We start from the raw sequence: 17,824 nt of genomic DNA on the forward strand, positions 1-17,824 counted from the left end.
TATGACTCTGGCGGTGGCCTCTGGACCAGTGACGATACTTGGACCCTCCTGGGCTGTGACTCTGGCGGTGGTCTCCTGACCAGTGACGACGGTGCTGGCGGTTGTGTCTGGACCGCCGGAAATGATGGCGCACTTCTCCGCCGTGACACTCACAACAGGTTGGGGAGACTTCCTCGGGACCTTCCCCACCTTCTTTGGAGTTACAGATGACTCACCAATCGCTTTGGATCCCATTTCACTTTTTGTCCCACCAGGAGTCTTGACACGGTCCCGTCGTCCACTCTCCAATTTCAGAGCCTTTACAGGGGGTGGGCTGACAGTGCCTTGGCTCCGGGTCCTACTGCCTGCCCTGGTGGACGGGGCACTCCAAAAACCTGGAACACGCACCACTGGTACTGGAGGCTTTTTGGCTGAGGCGCTAAGACGGGACTGATGAATTGGAGGGGGGGTGGGGGCAAAAAGGTCAATTTGACATTGGGACAGTTTCTGACGGACACTGGGATGGGTAGCTGGAGGGGCTCTGGGAGTGGAGGAAGAGGAGGTGGTTGTAGGAGGTGTCACTTTAGGTGTTTTGGGTGCAGGTGCAGGTACTGGAGGCTGTCGTGAGGTGGATGGATGTTGGGTGAGTGATTGCCTGCGTTTGTGTACTTTGGGAGGGGGCGTCACAGACACACTGGGAGAGGACACAGGGGACGCGTATATGGCAGTGGAGGTGGTGAGTACAGGTGAGCGGCTTGTAGTGCTGGGTGTCCTGGTGCGAGTCCTAGTGCCTGTTGATGTGGTGCATGCAGGTGTGTGTGTAGACGACACTGGGAGGGAGGAGGGAGAAGAGGAGGAGGGGGGCACAGTGGAGACAGTGGATGTTGCTGTATCTGTATGGGTCTGATGCTTGTGTGAGTGCCTGTGGTGTGTGTGGTGCCTATGTTTGCTTGAGCTACTTGTGTGTGTTGACTTGTGTGCATGCTGGTCTGTAGGTGTGTTTGGGATGGGCTGGGGTACAGGGGATTGGGTCTGGGTGGAGGAAGTTGGAGGGGGGAGGCTGGACACAGGGACAATGGCTGCCATCAGTGCTGAGGACAGAGATTGCAGGGTTCGCTGAAGGACAGCCTGACCAGAATGAATACCTTCCAGGAATGCATTACCGTGTTTCAACTCTCGTTCTACACCCTGGATGGCATTCACAATGGTAGACTGCCCAACAGTGAGTGACCTGAGGAGGTCAATGGCCTCCTCACTGAGGGCAGCATAAGTGACTGGGGGAGCTCCCATCGGCGGACGAGTCCGTGTCGCTGTTTGGTGATCCTGTGGCCGACGTGAAGCTCCCCTCACCCTCCGTCCCACTGGTGAATTCAGGTTCTGTGGTGTGGCCCTCCATGGCCATGTGGGATGCAGCTCCCTCGTGCTCCGGTGCCACTGTACCTCCGCCTGTTGATGCTGATGTACAGAAGGACAGGGAGAGCAGAAAAAGGGGGGAGACAGAAGAAAGAGAGTTTTAGTGCATGGCATACCGCTACCGTTGGCGGACAAGACAAACGCAGCAGCTCCCTGCATTACGCCGTGCTCCTGCCCTCTGCACGTGCAATTTCTGGGATATGGCCTACATGGCAATGGTATAAATCTGCCCACATGGATGGTAAAGGGGCAACTATACATCAATTTGGCTTTTTTTTGAGCTGGGGTAGAGTGCCACATGGCCTACATAACGGAGGGGCCTTGCCTACCTAACTCGCCCTGGCCTAGGGACACCCACAGCTCACCACCCCCACCCAGACAGCTCCACTGCACGCAAAGTCCATAGGATGAGGTTGTACTCACCCCCTTGTGTCTGCTGTGATGTCCTTAAGCGCCCATCCAACTCCGGGTAGGCCACCGCCAGGATCCGGAACATCAGGGGGGTCATGGTGCGACGGGCATCCCTCCCACGTTGGGAGGCCATCCCCAGCTGAGCCTCCGCCGTCTTCTTGCTGCAGCGGCGAATGTCCTCCCATCTCTTCCGGCAGTGGGTGCCCCGTCTCTGGTGGGCCCCCAGGGTCCGGACTTCCTTGGCGATGGCACGCCAAATGTCCCTCTTCTGGTGGGCGCTGACCTACATGACATGCACAAGGAAAGAGGAACAGTCATTACCTACAGCACCGTCGTTGTAATTGGCCCCCTCCCAACTCTATCCCTGTGGCCCATTCATCCCCATGCATGACTGTTCTATGTACTCTGCCCCCTTCCCTCATCCACCCAGCCCTCTCCACCCAGGCCTAGCCCATACAACGTGCTCCCTGTGTACTAACCTGTTGGTCTGGAGGACCGTAGAGTAGCGTATACTGGGGGAGGACCCCATCCACAAGTTTCTCCAACTCCTGTGCAGTGAAGGCAGGGGCCCTTTCCCCAGACGCAGCAGCCATCGTCGCTTCCAGACCGAGGTCACAGCAGCACTAGCAGTGTAGGTCCTCTCCTGTCGAAGGTCAGGTATCTAGTGATTGAAGAGATAGAAAATGGTGGTGACGTCCGCGGCGGTGACGTCCGCGGCGGTGCGCATCATCACCGCCAGCGCACCTGTTCATTGGCTCCTGGGACCGATAGGGTCCTCTGTTAACCAATGCAGCATTGCGCCGCGCTCTACGACCGCCTACCGCGACGGTGTCCAACGCCAGCGCAGTTACCCCACAATTCCATTGTCCCAGTTTAGAGGTCAGGCAGCCGCCATTTCAGGGGCCCATATGGCTTCAATTACTACTGCGTCACACATACCGAGGCCTCCACTCAAAACCTTTCCCGGATGGGTTAATTGTCTGTTGTAGTCTTGTGTGTGACTGTGGGTACATACCTGGAGGAATCCTGACAGTTTCTTCGCTGTTGTCCTTCTTAGGCACCGTCAGTTGGGACATATTGGAAGATGGCGGAATCCGCCGGTGTACCGACCGCTGGTGGACCTGTTGACAATGGAAGAGCGACATGTCATCGTGACCTACCGGTTTGACCGTGCCACAATCCAGGAACTATGTACCCAGTTGGAGCCACACCTGATGTCACCAATCCGCCATCCGACTGGAATCCCCCCTGACGTGCAGGTGCTGTCAGTGCTCCATTTCCTTGCAAGTGGCTCTTTTCAGACAACAGTGGCCATGGCATCAGGGATGTCCCAGCCTATGTTTTCCAACGTCTTGTCCAGAGTGTTGTCTGCCCTGCTGAAACACGTAAAGAGATACATCATTTTCCCTGAGGTGGCGGATTAGCCTACAGTGAAGGGTGACTTCTATGCCCTTGGACATATCCCCAACGTCATAGGTGCCATTGATGGGACCCATGTAGCTCTGGTCCCCTCCGCAGGAATGAACAGGTGTACAGGAACAGGAAGAGTTATCATTCAATGAATGTCCAGAGGGTCTGTTTGGCAGACCAGTACATCGCGCAGGTAAATGCAAAGTTCCCTGGCTCAGTGCATGACGCCTACATCCTGCGGAATAGCAGCATCCCTGATATGATGGGTGAACTCCAGAGGCACCGTTTATGGCTACTGGGGGACTCTGGTTACCCCAACCTGTCCTGGCTACTGACCCCATTGAGGAATCCTAGGGCAGAGGAACGGTACAATGAGGCCCATGGGCGGACTAGGAGGGTGATCGAGCGGACCTTTGGCCTCCTGAAGGCCAGGTTAAGGTGCCTCCATATGACAGGTGGGTCCCTATTCTACTCACCGAAGAAGGTGTGCGACATTATCATCGCCTGCTCCATGCTCCATAACTTGGCATTGCGACTCCAGGTGCCTTTTCTGCAGGAGGATGATCCAGATGACGGTGTTGTTGCAGCGGGTGAGCCTGTGGAGCCTGTGGACAGTGATGAGGAGGAAGCTGATGAAGATAAAAACGACAACAGGGAGTCAGTCATACAGCAATATTTTCAGTGAGACACAGGTGAGTACAATTTCATGTTTCAAATAATATTACATTTCACACGTCTACCTCTATCCTGTACCTACATTTCACTCCCTATTTGTTAACTGAGTTGTCCCCTTCCATTTCAGTTTCAGTAATGTGGTAACCTACGTGTCAACAGCTTGCACCCTTGAAAGGCTTGTGATGTGTGACATTGGTATGTTGGACTTCCAATGGGTAACCTTTTTTAACACTGTAATTGACAATACAAAGTTCACAATCATTGACTGACTCCAATATTATTAAGGTTTCAAGGGTGTTTATTGAGGTGCATAAAAATGTAGGGGGGTTGTGAAATGGGGAGAGGTCATGGTGGAAGAATGTCCATGGCAGAGTCCAGTCTATTAGTCTCACAGGTACATTGCACATCTGGCCATTGAAAGTGGAGCTGGGGCTGTTCCAATGTGGACAGGGTAACAAAGTGGGACAGTGGGGGGACAATCAGGGTAGTCTTATTTCCTGGCGGGGGTCTTGCCATCTTGCTCTGTCCTGTTCCTGGATCTCAGGGACCGCTTTCGTGGTGGTTCTCCATCTGCAGGGGGTGGGGTGCTGGTGTGTTGGTCCTGTGGCGGGGAGTCCTGTCCACTAGCGCCGGCGGAGGTGGTGGGCATTTCTTCGTACTGGCTAGTGTCAGGGGCCCCTTGGAGTGTCACGGTGTCCCTCAAGGTCTTTTGAATGTCCGTCAGCACCCCTACGATGGTGCCCAGGGCGGAGCCGATGGTCCTGAGCTCCTCCCTGAACCCCAAATACTGCTCCTCCTGCAGACGCAGGGTCTCCTGCAACTTGTCCAGGACCGTTGCCATCGTCTCCTGGGAGTGGTGGTATGCTCCCATGATGGAGGAGAGGGCCTAGTTGAGAGTAGGTTCCCTTGGCCTGACCTCCCTCTGTCGCACAGCAGCCCTCCCAGTTCCCCTGTGTTCCTGTGCCTCCGTCCCCTGGACCGTGTGCCCACTACCACTGCCCCCAGGTCCCTGTTGTGGTTGGGTTGTTGGGTTAGCCTGGGAGCCCTGTAGTGGTGGACACACCGCTGAGTGACCTGTCCTGGGTAGGGAGGTATGGGCCCACTGGGTGGGTGCTGTGCTGGTGTTACCAGAGGGTGGAAGCTCAGTGTTGGGCTGTGGCTGGGCAAGGGGAACCGACTGTCCTGAGGCCCACGATGGTCCGGGCTGGTCATCAAGATCCAGAAGGGCAGAGCTGCTGTCATCACTGTGGGCCTCTTCTGGGGGTGGAGTGGTGTTGTCTGGACCCTCTGGAGTGGTGACGTTCCTTCGGGTTCCTGCGGGGGTATAAGTACATGATTATTGCATGTGTGTGTTTCATGGTGTGCAATGTTTGGGTGTGCGTGTACCCCAGTGCTAGCATTCCTGTGTGGGAGCTTGTGTGGTGATGGTTGGGGGGTGTTCTGGGTCTGTGCAGTGGGCATGCTTTAGTGATGGGTATCCATGCTTAGTTGTGTCATGCAGGTCTTGGGGTTTGGATGGGTGGTTGGTGTTATGGGTAGATTAGTGAGGAGTTAGGGTGTTAGGGGAGGGTGTGAGGGTGGGGGTGTGTGATGTCATGCAGGTAGGGTGGGGGATATGATAGTGAAGATTTGACTTACCAGTGTCCGTTCCTCCAAAGACTCCTCCGAGGCCCTCAGGATGCAAGATGGACAAGACTTGCTCCTCCCATGTTGTTAGTTGTGGGGGAGGAGGTGGGGGTCCGCCGCCAGTCCGCTGTACCGCGATGTGGTGCCTGGATACCGTGGAACGCACCTTCCCCCGTAGGTCGTTCCACCTCTTCCTGATGTCCTCCCTATTTCTTGGGTGCTGTCCCACAGCGTTGACCCTGTCGACTATTCTTTGCCATAGCTCCATCTTCCTGGCTATGGATGTGTACTGTACCTGTGAGCCGAATAGCTGTGGCTCTACCCTGATGATTTCCTCCACCATGACCCTGAGCTCCTCCTCGGAGAAGCGGGGGTGTCTTTGGCGTGACATGGGGTGGTGTGTGTGAGGTGTGGGGTGGTGTATGTGTTGATGAGTGTGGTGAGTGTAGTGGTATGTGGTGTTTTGTGCGTGGATGTTGTGTGGGTGATGGTGTAGTGTGCCTCTGTGTGATGGTGTTCTCTATTCTGTGCTGTCTCTCTCTGGCCTTTGTCTCTAATTTGTGGTTGCAGGGGTTTGTGGGTGATGTGGGTGTGTGTTTTATATTGTGTTGGGTGTGTGGGAGTGGTGTGTGTACGTGTATCAGGTGTGTGTATTTGGATTTGTCCAATGTGGCGGTGTTTTGGACCTGTGTGTGTATTTTGAGCGCGGCGGTGTGTACCGCCAATGGAATCCCACGGTTGAAAGACCGCCGCATGGATTCGTGGGTCGTAATAGCATGGGCGTGTTTCTGTTGGCGTGGAGGTGGAGGATTTGTTTCCGCATATTTATCGCTGACCTTTGGTGTGGCGGTATTGTGTGGGTGTCTGAATTTCAGCGGATTCCGTGATGTGTGTCATAATAGCTGTGGCGGTCTCCCGCCGCCGCCGCGGTGTATTGGCGGTCTTCTGCACGGCGGTAAGCGGCTTTTACCGCCAGTGTTGTAATGACCCCCATAGTCCCTTCGAACTAGTGTTTGGGAGGCAGCCCCGTAATTTACTCGACATGGCCGCAGAAATGTGGGAAGAAGAAGGAGAAGAAGAAAAACCCCTGTTAGAATACGTCAGTAAATTAAAAACCCAACTACAGGTAGTGTGGGAGGATGTCCGGAAACATCTAGAGAAGGCTCAGGGTAACCAAAAGGCTTATTATGATCAGGGGACCAAGCTACGGTCCTTCCAGCCTAATGACCGAGTCCTAATAATGCGACCCTCCTCCGAAAACAAGCTCTTAGCCAGATGGCAGGGACTCTATAGGGTCATAAAATCAGTCTCCCCAGTCACATATCTAATCGAAATAACTCAACACCCAAAAACGACCCAAATATATCATGTTAACTTACTTAAGAAATGGGAGGAACCAGAAGAAACTACCACTCACACTGCTACCGGGTTTTTAGTAACCCCAACCACAGCTTTAGGGATGGACCTATACCCAACAAATAGCGAAGAACAATGGGAAGGTCCATGTATAAACAGCTCTCTTACAGAGACTGAGAAAACCCAACTCACCGCCCTCTTAAATAAACATTCACAGTTTTTCTCTGTTACACCGGGTAGAACTACACTAATTCAACACCGCATTAGAACTCTGGAGGGACAAACCATCCGGTTACGACCCTACCGAATTCCTGAGGAAAGGAAACATCTTATTGAAGAGGAAGTAAAAAAAATGCTAGCCCTGGAAGTTATTGAACCATCCACAAGCCCCTGGTGCTCCCCGGTGGTTCTGGTTCCGAAACCGGACGGTTCAGTCAGGTTTTGCATTGACTTTCGTAAACTAAGCGACATCTCTCTCTTTGACACATACCCCATTCCACGAGTGGACGATTTACTGGAGAGATTGGGAAATGCCCGATATATGTCCACCCTGGACCTAATGAAGGGTTACTGGCAAATTCCACTCGCCCCTTCCGACAAAGAGAAAACTGCCTTTTCAACACATTCAGGCCTTTATCATTTTACTGTTCTCCCCTTTGGCCTTCATGGGGCTCCAGTCACATTTCAACGCTTGATGGATCGTCTTTTAAAACCTTTCCAAGCGTTTGTCGCGGCTTACTTAGATGACATAGTAATCTTCAGTGACACCTGGGTAGACCATCTACAACATCTCCATAAGATATTCTGCACATTGTATGAGGCCGGCCTCACGGCCAACCCAAAACAATGTGTATTGGGAAACACACACATCGCATATCTCGGTTACTTTATAGGTAATGGGTTTCTACAACCCCAGAAAAACAAGGTTGAGGCTATATTGCAGGTACCCGTTCCTAAGACCAAGAAGGAGCTCCGCTCTTTTTTAGGATTGGTGGGATACTATCGCAGATTTATTCCCCAGTACTCCACGATAGTCACTCCTCTTACTGACCTACTCAAAAAGCACTACCCATCAAAGTTACCCACGTTTTCAGACTCCCAATTAGTCAGTTTCAACCGCCTAAAGTGATCCCTGACGACCGAACCCGTTCTGAGGTGTCCCAATTTTTCCAGGACCTTTCACTCATATACCGACGCTTCCAATGTGGGTTTAAGAGCTGTTCTTACTCAACCTGACAATGAGGGTCAGGAACATCCCATAGTGTATATTAGTAGAAAACTACTTCCCCGGGAATGCAACTATCCGGTTATTGAGAAAGAATGTCTGGCTATCAAGTGGGCTGTTGAGAATTTGAAGTATTACCTGTTGGGCAGACCATTTATCCTGTTTACCGACCATGCCCCTTTGACCTGGTTGGCCTCACATAAGGACTCGAATGCTAGGGTGCTACTTTGGTTTCTGGAACTTCAACCTTTTACCTTTCAGGTCCGGCATATCCCGGGTGCTCAGCAGGGTCCTGCCGACTTCCTATCCCGGTTTCCCGATTCTTGAGTACTCTACCAGTCCCGATCATGGGATGGGGAGTGTAGGCGGGTGTCTTCCACCACACCTACCAGCTCCACCGACTGGCGCCTTTCGCGCGCGCCGGTCGGAGGAGTCTCGCGTTCTCATGGCAACGTGGGAACACCTACGGACGCCTGGGACTCGGATTTCCGGTTCCCGGGCATTGAAAAGAAGGACGGACACCGATCGGAGGGGAAGGAGCTTCCCTCGGCATCGACCGCAATGGAAGAAGACCCCGAACAGGAGAGCGAGACGGAGACAAACCCAGAAGAAGACGGGCCGTGAACAAAAGGATTACCGGAACCTGCAGGGAGCCTCCAACCTCGGCCGGATCCCGAGAGACGAGCACTTTCCGCCACGCCCCCAGAGGGACGTGGCCCAACAAGGTATGGTCCTTGTTCCAAGGACGCCATAACCCAGTACAAATACAAGGGCACAGGAGAGAGGGGAGTGAGACAAGAGGGGAGGGGTCTGAGGAGGGGGTTTGAAGGGAGACACCAGGGAGACTGTTCTAAAACCAGCAGAGCATATGGGGAAGCACTAAGTTTTGCGACAACCACACGTGTTCCTGCTCTCCCACTCATCCACGGCCGGTTTTTCTCTCTCTCTCTCTCTTTCTCTCTTTCTCTCTCTCTCTCTCTCTCTCTCTCATTGTCTCTCACTCTCTTCCCTGCTTGTCTTTAATTTTTAGTTGTTGTCAGAAATATTCCCTCACCCAAACTTACCTTTTTCTTCCGTTCCTTTTCATTTCTCTGTATACCTGGGAGTACGCAAGATACAGCGCCAGTCAAGTGGGAATCTATAACAGACACGGAGGAAGAGACATTAAAGAGAAAGTCCGGTGGAGTGAACCAACATAATTTTCTTTATTTGTTTTTCCGTTCCTCATTTTTACAACCTCTTTAATAAATAAGTACTCTCACTTAAACAAGTCTCAGAGTCCTCCGTACCACACACACGCCCCGCCACAGGTACATTGTCTCCTGCCTGTCTGTTGGCGTTGACCGCCATGCTGTTTGTACCGCCGTGGCGGTCGGAGTGGCTGTCTTTGTTGGTGGTTTCCGCCACGGTCGTAATTGCAAATTTTTTACCGCCGGCCTGTTGGCGGTTTTACCGCTGCTTTAGCACCGTCCGCCAGGGTTGTAATGACCACCTAAATGTCCTGGACACATTGCACTATATAAGATGATGATATTGCCCTGTTGCGTATATCTGCTCCAAAACTTTCTTCTTGCTATCCCCAAGCAGTGGTTTAAAGGGATGCTTTCACTAGGGATGCCTTCCTTTGGCACAATAGTCAACAACATCTATCTATGACCATCTGCCAATGCGCTGCTTATGAAGGGGGGCTTGGCATGTCTAATCTGTACTGCTACTATCTGGAATCCCAGATCTTGGTTATCAATGACTGGCTGACTGGGGGATGGTCAGATTCCACGTACCGCCAGGAACTGGCCCTGCTGGGTCTCTCCCGAGTCATGGACCTGCTCTATTGTGGCCCCAACCCAGTTACCATCCCAGAAGTCACCAGGGTGGTGTTCTACAGCTACAGGGTGGCACTGAGACACACTGGGTGTGGGTGATGTGGGAAAATTACAGAACATGCCCCCATGTGGCACGGGACTTGACTCAGAGATACGGCTGCTCTTGAAGGTTTCTCCCACTGGGATGCAATAGGAATTACCCTAGTGGGAGATATATGGTCTGGTATGAACATGGTCTCCTTTCAAGACCTCCAGCAGACCTTTACACTATCCAATACACAATTCCACAATTTTCTACAGCTGTGCCATGCATTGAGGGTACACATCCCTCCAGGTATGCTCGTCCCCGAGTTTAGCCCCATGAAGGCAAAAGTTATGATGGGGGTTTTGGACAAAGGTGGGGTTTCACAGATATACCACTCTCTCATCCTAAATGCTACTGATGAACTTCATCACCTGAAGTCCCAATGGGAGGCATGGCTCGGCACCCTGGAAGATGAAGACAGGCGAGACGCCTTGATGGCTCCTAGAATCACTACAATCTCTGCCAGACTGCGTCTTGTCCAAATGTATTACTTGCACTGCACCTACCTCACTCCAGACAGATTGTTTAAAGTGGGTCTCCGCCCCGATCCCCAGTGTATCTACAGCTGACTTCTTCCATGTGGCCAGACGTGCTCTGTCATTGAGTAATATTGGAAGAGGATTCAATCCGAAGTCTCTGAAGCTCTGGGCTGATGCATAAATGTGGCTCCTTATTCTTTCATAAAACAATAAATTTGGTAATCAAATAAAAAAAAAAGCTAAAAGGAGTCTGATGGTGATTTTCTGAGCGCAGCTGCGCATGACCAGCGGCCAGTCGCCTCGTGTCTCTCCAGAGCTCAGCAACATCGAGCACACCCTTCTTAGAGTTGCGTAGAGTCACTTAGGCCCATATTTATGGGCAACTAGAGTAGAGCAGCGCTGTAAGTCTTCTTCCAGCACTGTCCTACGGCAATGTGAAAGGGCAGGAAGCACCATATTTATAAAATGCAGTGCATTCCTGTTCTCTCACCCTGCCCGTCGCAGAATGTGCTGCCTAGTGCCAACGCAGGCACCCTTACACCGTAGTGCAAGAGCACCTGCCTTGCATGCAGGACTATTCTTCTGCAGGAAGGGGCACCTCCCTGCAAAAAAAAACAATCCTGGGAGGCTTTTCTCTTTCCATGTGTGCTCCAGGATGCGGCACACAAGGAAAAGGGAAACAAGCATTTGCAATGCAACGGGTCTTGCATTTGCTCGAGTTAGAGCTATTAGCATTGTAAACTCCTAACCGGACTCTTCTTGCCACGTAAATTGAAAATGAAAAGTAAAACAGTTTCACATAACCGAGTCGATTCAAAGTGCCACAGCATCAGCTTGAAGGAGCACACAAAAGGAAAAAGAAGTTTGCTTGCAATCAAATGTATCGGAAAATGTGCAATTAGCCATGTAACAGGGGCGATGTCCCAGGCGGTAACTAAAGGACAAACGTAAAGCATTTACCAATGAAAATAAAGGATTTTTGAAGGGGAAGCCCATGAACGAGTGATAGTGATGGGCATGCTGTGGGTGTGGTTAAAAGCCCAGATACATACCAACATGTTGGAAAAGCAGTGCTATGCGCACCTTAAAAAATATTTCTCCTCATAAAGCCTGTTCTGGGAAGACGTAAGGTTTTGTTGCTTTCACAGGTCATTAGTTAAATCTGAGGCAACATCAAAGTCCATGGATGTTGCATGTGAAATCCCCTGCAAGACCTACGGAACACCTTCGTGGTGCAGAGTAAGGCTACTCAGCGGTCTGCGTTGCCTTGTCTTATGCCGTTTATATGAGGCCATTCAAAGCCACGCAAGGTGGCTCTGCGTGGCCTCATAGATACCGCTGAGAGGCCTGCGCAGCTGAAGCGTAAAAAAAGTGTCGCTCCGGTGGCGCAAGCCTCTTGTGAATACGCCCTTAGAATCAGAAACCGTCTAACCGGACTAACATTCCTGAAACCATCTGTGAAATCTACCTCCTCATTGGGGATTTGGACAATGTAGAAACAAAGATCAATATGGCAAAGGAATGAATATATTGAAAAGTTTCTTAACTGACTTCAGAAAGTTCTCGAGGTTCTAAAAAATAGAAATAAAAACAAATAGGAAGCCCATGCACAGGATATAACAGGCATAGAAAGGGCGACATGATTGCCTTCTCAGAAGCTTTTTGGACAAAATTACTTGACTTAGATCTTTCTTTCCACGGAAAACTGAATATCAAAAGAGTTTACTTTCTTGGACCCCAGAAAGACTAAGGAAAACATATTCTACATTCTTGAATGTGCCCAAATTAACATCTCGCTGGAGGTGGCAAGGAGCGAAGGGGAACTTAGGTGACAGGTCAATAGACATATCTTAAACGACATTGTGAGGATCACAACTATCAGAAAAAGAAATGTTTTCATCTCAGAACGCAAATGGGAAAACAAAATATGAAGTGTGGAACTGTAGACCCTGGAAAATGTCAATATGGAACCCACACCTTTCAGGAAGGAGATGCTCAGGTTTGCATCACAGAGCAGGAAAGTGGATCCTAAGAAAGACCAAAACAATTCTAGAGAAACCTGCTATGGATAGTACAAGAGAAGTGAGGCCAGTAAGACACAAGTGTACTGACACACTTAGGCAGTGTCTTGCTTCAGAGGTCTGCATTAGCCCAGTCAGCTCCTTCCTGCTTTCTTACACATCAGATCTCTTCAGATCTCATCAAGAACTTCTTCAGGTAACCAACACACGTGTCCTGCTATACAATGCTCCAAAGCGAAGACAAACCATAGAGTTCAGGACAAGAAGTTCAGCAAAAATCAAACAAATGAGCTGATCAGATGTGATGTCAAGGGAATTACCATAAAATCAAGAAAGAGAACATGGTACCTATCCTGAAACATGAAATATGCATCTAGTCTGTATACAGAAAACACATCTAGATAACAAAGAATCCGCCACGCGCAAGGAAGGATGAGTGAGAGACGCCAAATCTTCATATCAGATATACTACCATAAAAGAGGTACAAGGGAAAAAGGAGCTGCTGCAATCCTAATGGACAAAAAACTAAACCAAACTTTAATATCCTCCTTCAACAACTCACATGGACGATGGGCAAAGCCAACGACGCAGGCAAGGGACGCCGCCAAGACTGTAGTCAATGTCTATGCACAGGTGTCCGGGACTATAGGTTTGGATTGAAGTATGAGACATAATCAAGACATTACAGGAGAAGCTGATGTGATTATGGCTCATCTGCACACCTTTGTCAACCCCACATTAGACCAGGAATCAGACACAAGATGCCCACTGAGAAAATTCCAAAAAGGCCTCCAGGAAAGTGAGAGAAGAAGTCTGGATCAGTGTCTGCAGAGTTGCTAACCCTGATGAAAGAGACTTCACTTTCTTCTCAACTCCCACCGAAGACCCGATTACACCTTTCTCAAGAAGAATTTGCTAAGCATGCTGGAATCACTGAAACCTTTGCTAAGCATGCTGGAATCACTGAAACCTTTGCTAAGCATGCTGGAATCACTGAAACCTTTGCTAAGCATGCTGAAATCACTGAAACCAGCCAAGGGGTGTTTTCAGGTCATGCACCTGACCTGCGACTCAAATACTCGCCAAAGATTAACCACACTCTGAAGACTCGGTGTATCACCCCGCATAGACTCGGTGTATCACCCCGCATAGACTCGGTGTATCACCCCGCATAGACTCGGTGTATCACCCCCGCATAGACTCGGTGTATCACCCCCGCATAGACTCGGTGTATCACCCCGCATAGACTCGGTGTATCACCTCCGCATAGACTCGGTGTATCACCCCGCATAGACTCGGTGTATCACCCCGTATCACCCCCGCATAGACTCGGTGTATCACCCCCGCATAGACTCGGTGTATCACCCCGCATAGACTCGGTGTATCACCCCTGCATAGACTCGGTGTATCACCCCGCATAGACTCGGTGTATCACCCCGTATCACCCCCGCATAGACTCGGTGTATCACCCCCGCATAGACTCAGTGTATCACCCCCGCATAGACTCGGTGTATCACCCCGCATAGACTCGGTGTATCACCCCCGCATAGACTCGGTGTATCACCCCGCATAGACTCGGTGTATCACCCCGCATAGACTCGGTGTATCACCCCCGCATAGACTCGGTGTATCACCCCGCAAAGACTCGGTGTATCACCCCCGCATAGACTCGGTGTATCACCCCCGCATAGACTCGGTGTATCACCCCGCATAGACTCGGTGTATCACCCCGCATAGACTCGGTGTATCACCCCCGCATAGACTCGGTGTATCACCCCCGCATAGACTCGGTGTATCACCCCGCATAGACTCGGTGTATCACCCCGCATAGACTCGGTGTATCACCCCCGCATAGACTCGGTGTATCACCCCCGCATAGACTTGGTGTATCACCCCCGCATAGACTCGGTGTATCACCCCCGCATAGACTCGGTGTATCACCCCGCATAGACTCGGTGTATCACCCTGCATAGACTCGGTGTATCACCCCGCATAGACTCGGTGTATCACCCCCGCATAGACTCGGTGTATCACCCCGCATAGACTCGGTGTATCACCCCGCATGGACTCGGTGTATCACCCCGCATAGACTCAGTGTATCACCCCGCATAGACTCGGTGTATCACCCCCGCATAACCTGGAATTCCACATTCATGTTCAATGTTCACACAATCATTTTTTTCAGTCACTGCTACCACCGAAGTGTCAGCTGAAGCTACACGGGATGGTGTGCCACTGAGTGAACATGGGGAGGGCAGCACTGTTAGTGGTCCCGTGAGGCTGCACTCGCTGGTGGCATCCTTGCATGGCGGGGGGGCTGCTCCCATAACAGGGCAATGTTCTTCCCTGCACTCCAGGGGCAGCTGAATACTGCCCTGTATAAAACTAGAACACTACCTCTTGAAGAAAGACTGTACTCCCAGGCGTAACAAAGGCTCCTGCAGCCCCCGCGGTGCAGGGGGTGCCCCAGCTCCAGCGGCCGCTCACCACAGTACACTGTGCATGGGCAGCAGGCCGCTGCCTGGGTCCAGGGGGAAGGGGGACCCCTCCAGGTACTTTGCTTGGGGCCCCCCTCAAGTTTCGTTACACACTGCATGTACTTCAGTGGTCAGAGGGGAGTTTTAATGTGTGCGGCACCATCCTTACACCCTCCCGAATGCACAGAACTTTCCTTCGGCCTTCCTTCCAGAATGTTCCGGAACCTTCTGCTACCTTCCTTGAGTTTGCAGTCTTGGATGGACGGATTTCCTGGTACCAACTCACCACATCCTGTTTCAGCTCCATCCAAGGAGCTCCAGAGCTGCTTCAGCTCCATCCAAGGAGCTTCAGAGCTACTTTTTCCTGCGCTGCAATGCAGGCCATCTCCGCACACGACCGTGTCCTCGCCAGGTGGCAGAGTCCCCCTGCTCCACGGAGGACTGTGCTCAGTACTTCTGTTTGCCTCAGTTCATCCTGAGATGCCTTCAACACGCATCGAATTCTCTCACCCAGAAGAAGAGCCCGCAGCTTTCAGACACTGACAGATGCACTGAAGTTCATACTATACGGGAAGTGCTTAATTTGTAAATAAAAGCCCTCCTCTTAAACACTCGACTGCTGCAATTAAATATGTGTGCACTAAATACTGAGGCAGGGTAATCCTGAACCCATCTCGGGCCTCTTCAATCCATTTACAGCCACTCCCTGCCCCCTCACATCACTCTTGCAGCTTTCTACCTTCTCCCTGTGTGAAGCTTTTTCATGTTTCTCTTCCCCCGCCGTTCCCATATGTGTCTTTTTCTCGCAGTAAATCCTTGAGTCAGAAAAGTAAGCGCCGGCCCCCGAAAATAAGTGCCGGAAACAACAAGCACAAATTAAGCACTGTATGTGGTTAAACCATCAAGCTCATTGGTGACAAGAACAAATATAATTTGTGAAAAAAACCCCAAAAAACATCTCTCATTACAATACCAAAGCACAAATGTGGCTGAAGGTATCCTTTGAAAAAGAAAAGTGAAATACCATACAGGCAGGCTAGGCTGCTGGCTAACATCTAAACTCCAGGAAAGAAAAAACAAAAACAAACTCCATCAAAGCAAGTCAAAAACAAAGAGCATGGCACTGTAACAGTGTCCTTAGTTTCTGTAAGTGCTTCTACTCAAGTGACGTCAGAACTGCACTTATTGAAGTGTAAACATTCCGGAATAACATAAGCCTGCAGCCACCCTACAAAACTCGTGTGGGGACTTTAGAGACAAAAGTGTCCAGGAAGAAATCAAAACACAAATCAAAAACTTGAAAAAAAAGAAACTAGGCGTTTCACCCCAGAATTGCAGCAATAGTGTGTGGCAGACCAGCCTGCTAGATCTGCAGACATGCACCGCTGCTTCCTTCAGAAAGAGGCACAGTGAGTGCAAAGAAGAGGGCAACTGAAAGTTTCAGAAGTGTGGTATGGTAAAAACAGAGGGTGGCAAAGATGAAACCTGAGAAGTGTTGGACTAGCTTTGAGGCCGAGAGGCTCTCGCCTGGCTGGTTCCCTTCTGGTGCTGCCCTCTGCCTCCTGAGCGGTGCAGTAGCCGGGCATGTCCTCTCAGCTGCTGGCCCTCCTGCAGACATGCTGAGCAGGCCTCGCCAACCCTCCCTTTGTCATGTATGCTTCTGTCCCTTGGTTTTGTCAGCCTTGGATTCCTGCTTCCTGGTCCCGTTCAGACCAGGTGCCTCTAGTGAAATGTTCACATCACCCTACAACCAGATCACTAGTCTGCAATCTTTGGGCCCAAATGTGGCAAAACAGGGGGCGTGGTTAGCCGCCAAAGATGGCGGCCGCTTCAGGGCGAGCACTCCGGACCCAGGCCGGAAGATTTAAGTGCAATCCCCCCGCATGTAAGCCATCCCGACCTGCAGAGCCTAGGGGAGCAGCCCCGCGGTGCCTGGCAGCGAGAGCGGGCCCGGAGTGCCATTATTTCTGGCCTCCTGGGGCCTGACAATCAAACCGTGCCACCCGGGCCTGGTGACGTCCTGTGGCCTGTGGCCCGAGGGGGGCAGAGAGAGGCGTCGCAGAGACGCGGCCTGAGCGGGCAAGGAATGCAGGGGGAGCCCCCCGTGGCCTGTGTTCTGCTGCTGCCCCCTGTGAGGGGTCGAAGTGTGTCTGGGGTGCGACAGGGAAGAGACTGGCGATTGCTGCCCCAAGAGAACGGAGGCCGAGGCCCACTAAAGTGGAGCGTGGTGGCGGCTGTGACATGGGGTCGGGCTCCCTCTCCCCCCGTCCACTGAGTGAGGGGCCGAAGAAGCAGCGTGACAGAGCAGGGGGTGTAGGCCTTGGGAATGAAGTAGTGACCCACTGATAGGCCTGGGGGGTGTAGTGTTGGGGGCCCTAGGCCCTCATGATACTAAAAGAAGTGACGCAGACACAGTGGCATGGTGCTAGTAACTGGCAACGGGCACGTGCGCCTGGCCCCTTTTATTGGCAGGGTCACCTGACTGGTGACGCCTGTGTTGGGTGGATGTGGGGTGTAGATGTAAGGCCAGCCCTCAGTCGAGTGGCTGGCAAAACACTAGAACGTGCCCAGCAGGACGCTACAGGGGGGTGCAGCAGACTTAGGCCGCGGAGGAGGACGACCCTGGCTGGCGCAGCCCACACACACACAAATCGTTTACCCACTGTGGGATGCCTCAAGCCTGCAGAGGCCACGGACAGATACCTTGGGGTGAGTGGGACATACTGCCTAGGCGCAGCCTGGGGGCAGTGAGCACCCCTTCCGTTCCCCCCATTGAACGGGGTAGAGGGGGCAGTAGTCTGAGCGCCACTCCCCCACTCTTTTGCTTCCATTGCTGATGTTGC

Source organism: Pleurodeles waltl, chromosome 10 (genome assembly GCF_031143425.1).
Source record: "Pleurodeles waltl isolate 20211129_DDA chromosome 10, aPleWal1.hap1.20221129, whole genome shotgun sequence".
Classification (NCBI taxonomy): Eukaryota; Metazoa; Chordata; class Amphibia; order Caudata; family Salamandridae; genus Pleurodeles; species Pleurodeles waltl.